This window comes from Ciconia boyciana, chromosome 12, assembly GCF_034638445.1.
Source record: "Ciconia boyciana chromosome 12, ASM3463844v1, whole genome shotgun sequence".
Classification (NCBI taxonomy): domain Eukaryota; kingdom Metazoa; phylum Chordata; class Aves; order Ciconiiformes; family Ciconiidae; genus Ciconia; species Ciconia boyciana.
In genome coordinates, this window is record NC_132945.1 from 547,785 (window position 1) to 553,994 (window position 6,210).

At 40.7% G+C, this 6,210-nt stretch overlaps 1 long non-coding RNA gene across 1 annotated transcript in view; it reads left to right on the forward strand.

Annotated features, from left to right (window-relative positions):
- LOC140658439 (uncharacterized) overlaps positions 1 to 5,863 on the forward strand; it is a 26,628-nt gene extending 20,765 nt beyond the window's left edge. The window contains exons 4-6 of the long non-coding RNA XR_012044739.1: positions 1,811 to 2,093; positions 2,727 to 2,829; positions 4,585 to 5,863. This is a non-coding gene — a long non-coding RNA (uncharacterized lncRNA). The remainder of the gene's footprint in view (positions 1 to 1,810; positions 2,094 to 2,726; positions 2,830 to 4,584) is intronic.
- The last annotated feature ends 347 nt before the right edge of the window (positions 5,864 to 6,210 follow it).

Here is a 6,210-nt window from a genome sequence, read left to right on the forward strand (position 1 = left end):
TGCCCCTAAGAAATGGAGAAGAAAGTAAGAGATTGTGAGGAAACAATTCCAACTATGAAATATTTTTTGCTGTGATTTTTGGCTTGTTGAGCAGGGGACCTCCAAAGTCCTCGTGCTTTGGACTGTGTTTTATTGCATGGATATTTTTGTGGACGTATCTCTTCCCTTTTGTGATTCTGGGCACAGTTTCCCTCCCAGTGGGACCCTCTCAGCATTCCTGAGAACTGCAGCTATTTTCTACACGGGGAAATAGCATCAGAGGAGCTAGCTAGCCAGAGGAGAAACAAGGCCATCATTTTTGGAGGATAATATGTGTTGGAATTTATTTCACTTCTAAGGGTACACTATCATCAAAAACTGACCATTCGTCAGTTTTTCACAAAACTGCTCACCCTTTTTTTCCAGAAATGTTCTTCAATCCAAGCTTTAATGAGGTATTTTGTCTTTAGAAAAACCCAAATAATGACTCCCATGTTTAGAGTAATAAATATTCTCATTGCAAATTACTAAAATAATAAATATTCTCATTGCAAATTACTAAAATAATAAATGCAATTATTAATTCTGAAAAGAAAATATTTTCAAAGAAAATTTGGCAAAATATACTGCAAAACTATTACAGCACAGTACTGTAAACTGTTCTAAGGTAAACACTAACTAAAACATTTGCTTTTAAAAAAAAAGATTTTTCGCTCAAAAAAAAAAGTGTTGAAAAGCAGCAACTGTTTCCTATAAGAAGTATGTTACTGGCTCTTTTTATCATGATATAACAACTGAAAACCAGCAGAGAGGGCAGCAAAGGAGGACATTTCTCCTGGTCACCTATCTGCCCCTGCTACAGGGGATGTCTGAAACATATTTCACCCGGTGCAGATTTTCTCTGTTGCCATTACAGGATCTTCTTACACTCCTGACCTCATACCTGTATTTCTCCACAGCATGGTAATCTGTGCCACGCAGCTGACACCCTTGCACGACAGAAATGCCCCTAACCACGGGCAGCACTGCTGGGGAGCACTGCTTTGGCAGTGTCGTCGCAGGATGCTGCAATTACGCTGCTGCCTGAAGCTTCACATGACGCAGGTGGCCAGGGCGGTGTATGTAACACTACCTTTAAGGCCTTGACAATTTTACTATCTGCAAAGGACAACGTGTACATCTTGCATTATACATTGACTACATTTGAATTTATCTTGCTAGGGAAAGCCGAGCGAAAAAAAAAACCCAAAACATGACAAGACTGCTCAATATAGAGCAAAAATGCATATGTGCAAGATCAAATTGATGTATACAGACTTACGAATGGAAACATGGAGATGCTGACAGCATCTGTTAGTAGACAGTCCTTTCAGGTCTATCCTAGCTATTATCCTAGCTAGTTAGGATTTCCATCATGCACACGACCTTATCCTAGATTATCTGATAGGTTTTTTCCTGTTTTGGCTGGCTTCTGTTGACAGCAGTGAAGGTTGGATTCAAACATAAGATTCGTTTGCAAATTAAGAAAACCAACAGAACAAGATTTCTTTCCTAGAAGCCCTTAAGCACAAGTATCCTTCATTATTTCCACTCTGTCCTGCCTGTCACACCAGGGAGTATGTGTGGAAAGCGAAGTATGTTTTATTGAGGGGAAAAAGGAAACAAATCACTGTGCGTGTACAACTAATAACTAATCTCCATCCCTCTGTAGAGTTTGTGACTGCGGCTCCCCAGCTGTCAGCATCATATGGCATGAACAAATGTCTCTCTAAGGTCACTTTAAATGTCACTCTTTCTTCCACCCCTTATTCCACTACTGATTTTCTTGTAGGAAAAACATCTTTGCTCAAGCGATGGTCAGCCTCCAGCCTCCTGGAGGGCGAACTGCTCCCTGCTCTCTGTACGAGCCACCTTACACCGATACCCACTGTCCAGGCAGCGTCCAGTGCCCACTGTCCAGCCCACTCAAGAGCAAGGTGTCGTGAATACAGCCCTGTAACCACCTAGCAGCATGGCAAGAGCGATGGCACTGTGCTACCCTTATGCATCAATGGAAAGGAATCACTCCCAAAACGGTCCCTCTGGGAGGGCAGCTGCCAGTCCTGCAAAGGAAGGTCTGCCTCTTTCTTTCGATTCCTGCCCTTTAGCTGAGCCATAGATGGTGACAGAAAGCATGTTCCCTTAAATCCTCTTGCCAAAACGCTCTGGCAATATAACATCTGCAGAACAGTAGCAGTGATACAAAGGAAAGTAAAAGTGATTTCTCACTGCATTTACTCAGCCAATTAAAAAAAATCAATCCTGTTTATGATAATCCTTTTGGAGACAAATGCTGCTGTGTGTTTCCAGTCCCACCTATTTGTCTCTTCCATTTCCTCAATGATACGCATGTTAATTTGGCACTGTTAGTTGCGTCTGTGTTTGTGTGCTAAACTCCTCAGTTCTCCTTCCGTTATTTTCTTTATAGACCAAAAAAACCCCAAACAAACCAAAGCTTTTGGCAATTGTTTTGAAAATAAGAAACTGCATTTAATTACTCTGATTCTATAAAGATATTTATATATAAAGAACGGGCTGAATTTTAGCTTTCTTAATCTCCACAGGCTCTTTATGAAGCATAAGCGATGCTTCCTTTCACAAGAGACTAAGCCTGATTTTTCTTTGCCTTGTTACATGGCAATAACCCTGAAAGATACAAAGCAATCACCTAAGCATTTTTCCTTTCTCAAATCCCATCCAATATATAGATATTACTGGCAACAGCAATGTAAGAAAATATACCCAAGAAGGAAGCATTACTGACATCAAAATATGTTAAATGAACAAAACCGGAAATCTGAGCTACTTGTGGTATGTATTTAATAAGATGACCTTTTTTGGTTACACCTAGCCCACTAAACAGGCAAGTTTGAGACTGATGATGCCAGTGTGCCTTTTACGGAAAAGTTTTAAATGATCCTGGTGGCTTTCACAACAGATGCTTTAAGCCCAGGTTTCTGACTGTGTATTCAGATCACTTTCTTTCGTATTCAGCCTATTTTCCTTTTTTCCACACTTTCACTTGCGTGTTTTAATCTTCAGGTTGTAGCCAAAATAAATTAAATTGACAAACAGAGCCCAAGTATTAAATTGACAAACAGAGCCCAAGTATTCAGTTAGTAGCATGTTTCCTTATTAAGGAAGAGAAAGTGAAAATACAGAACAAATTATGCAGATAAGTATCAGAAAAGTCAAAGCTGATCAGATCTCAGCATGTTCATGTGAGAGACTGGCACAGAATGCACTCTCATTGGACCGAAACATCATACTTCCATACAAGTTTCTAGCCCTTTTTCTTCTTCTCCTCCCTATACCATTTAATGATCACTATTGCTCTTGGGAATCTTTTTTTTTAGCATTTTCCAATTGAAAATACCAGTGTTAGTGCTTAGTCAGATATCATTTAGCTCAAAATAACACATTTCTACAACTTCCATCACATAAGTCCTTAGAACCATGGCAGTTTTGGAACCACAGTCTAGATGAAAATAGGCTGAAACGTCAAACAAGCATAAGCCAGCATTTAGACAAACTTCAAGCAGGAGTAGCTCGCCTTCACTTTCGTTCTGTACTTTGTTCCCAGTCACACAGAAGCAAAGGGAGGATTCAGTGAAAAACAAATAAGTCAAATACAGAACTGAGTATAAAGACAAATAACAACAGATACTATTATCTACAGCAATAGACACTACAAAAAGAACACTTTAGAGAAGGACATAAAACCCGCTGCTTCAAGCTTTAAACTGGTTTTTTTCTATGTTATGGGAATATTTCACATCTGCTTCCTGTACAGCTTCTTTCACATTTTTATCCCCCAGTGCTGGACGTAATCTCAGGTGCAACGAAGAGTAGTCAAAGCATTAACAGACTTAGCGGTTGGACGGGCAGTGGTTGTCCCTACCCTACCAGCACTAATGGGCACGGTGTAGGTTCTGTGCCAGGGGACGGGACGACGGGGTACCACTGCACAGCGCCTCACAGCACAACTGCATCCATCTCCAACCTTTCTTTCTCTTTCCCTTCCTCTACTTTTAGTACAGGATCCCAGTCCTTTAATCAAACTGGTAAATGACAACATCTACAGCGTGGTCTAGCGTGTGATTTAGTGTGTGTTTTCATACGCTAAACTTTCCACACAACTCTTTCAGAAGGGCCACCAACATGAAACCTAGAAGCCATAATCCCAGCTTTGGTAGCACATCTACTACTAAAATGCAGGCAAATACGCATGCAGTTTGTGATGGCCACATTTCCTCATGGCAAGCCTGAAGCGTCAGTGAAGGCACAAGTGGCCATGTTGCACAGAAGTACATACAATTCACACAGCTGCTGAAGATCCAAATGGCAACCTGGTGTCACTGCAGGACATAAATTCATGAAATGAGAGAAAGTGGCTGCAGAAATGGATTATCATGAAAATTACTATTTTTCTTCTTTTTGCATTTCATGTACAATCAACAGTGCAGAAGTTTGTGAGGTGGCTGACTGTGGTTCTTAGTTCTTCAAACCAGAAAACATTTCACAGCAACAACTCTCTAGGTTCACCAGAAATATTCTTTTTATCAGTTCAGAGGAGGAAACCGTGCCTGAACTCCATGACTGGCTGCACCTGCGAAAACACACGGAAGCAAACAAACGCAGGCTTCACTGGAGCTCGTCTGTGGAGACCACAGCTGAGGAATCACCGTGCGACGCGGGTGACAACAAAGGGAAACTTACCAAGCATGAAGATGGTCTGATAATGCCATAGATAATATAAGGATAACAAAATTAGAAAACAGCCCAATCAAATGTAACAGGATATCCTAGGAGTGTATGTACCATTGCTTTACAGGCAATGACACTGAATCACTAAGTTTGAGTGAGTTTTAACCTCCCCAAGTCTCAGAATCAAATGAATGTCACCTGCTTCAGTCATGTGCCGTCTTCATAGAGAACAAAGGCACCCATTATCCAGGGTAAAGCAAACGATAATCTCTCTTGGCCAAGGCACCAAAGCATGCTTCTGTGCTTCTGTTGAAAAGCCATTAAGAGAGGATGTGGAACTTGAATTCTAACTAGACTGGGTTACTGTGTATCTTACTCAGTAACTGAAGCAATTGATAGATGTCTTGGCTTCCAGAAAATACCATCAGCTTCTTCAGAACAGCACTCAGTTGCCAGCTACCATTCCTCCTAGTACAGATGCCAACCTAGCTTGAAAGAAAGCTGACAGACTTGTGCAGGCAAGTAGCTGTAGAAGAACGCTGTAGCATGAAATGAAACCGCTATTTGCTTCCTGCTCGTGGAGCTGCTGCATAAACAGCAGTGCGAATCAGTTCAGGCTCCAATAATCCATGCACAGAAAACTGATGTCCACATTAATTCAGGCGTTGCGTGGATGATGAGAGCAGCAAAATTCAGATGTGTTCTGAAGTTTCTTAAGAACTGTGAATTTCCCTGCCAAACCGTGGGAGGTGTGTGCGTCGGTAACATGCTCAGGAACGTGCAGGCTGCAGTCTTGTATGGAGGAAAGACTGAAATGATCTTGCACACTATTCCCTCTTTATTACAGAAAACTAAGAAGAGGCAGAAGCAAATTAAGATGCTTGAAACGACACCTCTAATGTCTTCCATGTAATGCCCAATATATTTAACTGCTTTCAGGGAGGGTTAATATTGTGTTTTACATTTTGCATAAATGTATAGATTAAGAATCTCTTCTTTGATCAATAAATGTTTAAAGCACTGCTTCTTGTAAAATATCTTTTACGTGATATTAGATCCTTTAAGGACAGAGACATATGTCTTCAAAAATCACCATCAGTTTGGCACTTCAGCTGGTACCTCTTGCTGAATCTTTTAACTTGAGTCACCAATAAAAAAATAAAATCTATTCCCTCACTTTCTGTTTTACTTTTCACCTAAAGTCAAGCGGAACTGGAACTTTGCCAAATTGTAACAGTTAAATACTGGTTTTCCCAGTATGTCTGGCCCAAATGAGAAATACAAGTGTCGAAACATTGCAGGGAAGCCTGTCTGCATGTATCTGTGACCCAGATGGAAGCAGGAAGTGCTAAAACACAGCAAGAAATTATTTTCACACAACTTCCCACATACATTGTGTGACACCAAAATTATTTGGAGATGTCTATGACCATCTTAAAAGGTCATCCATCTATAGCTCTCATCATGCCCTTTTATCCCCAGTGA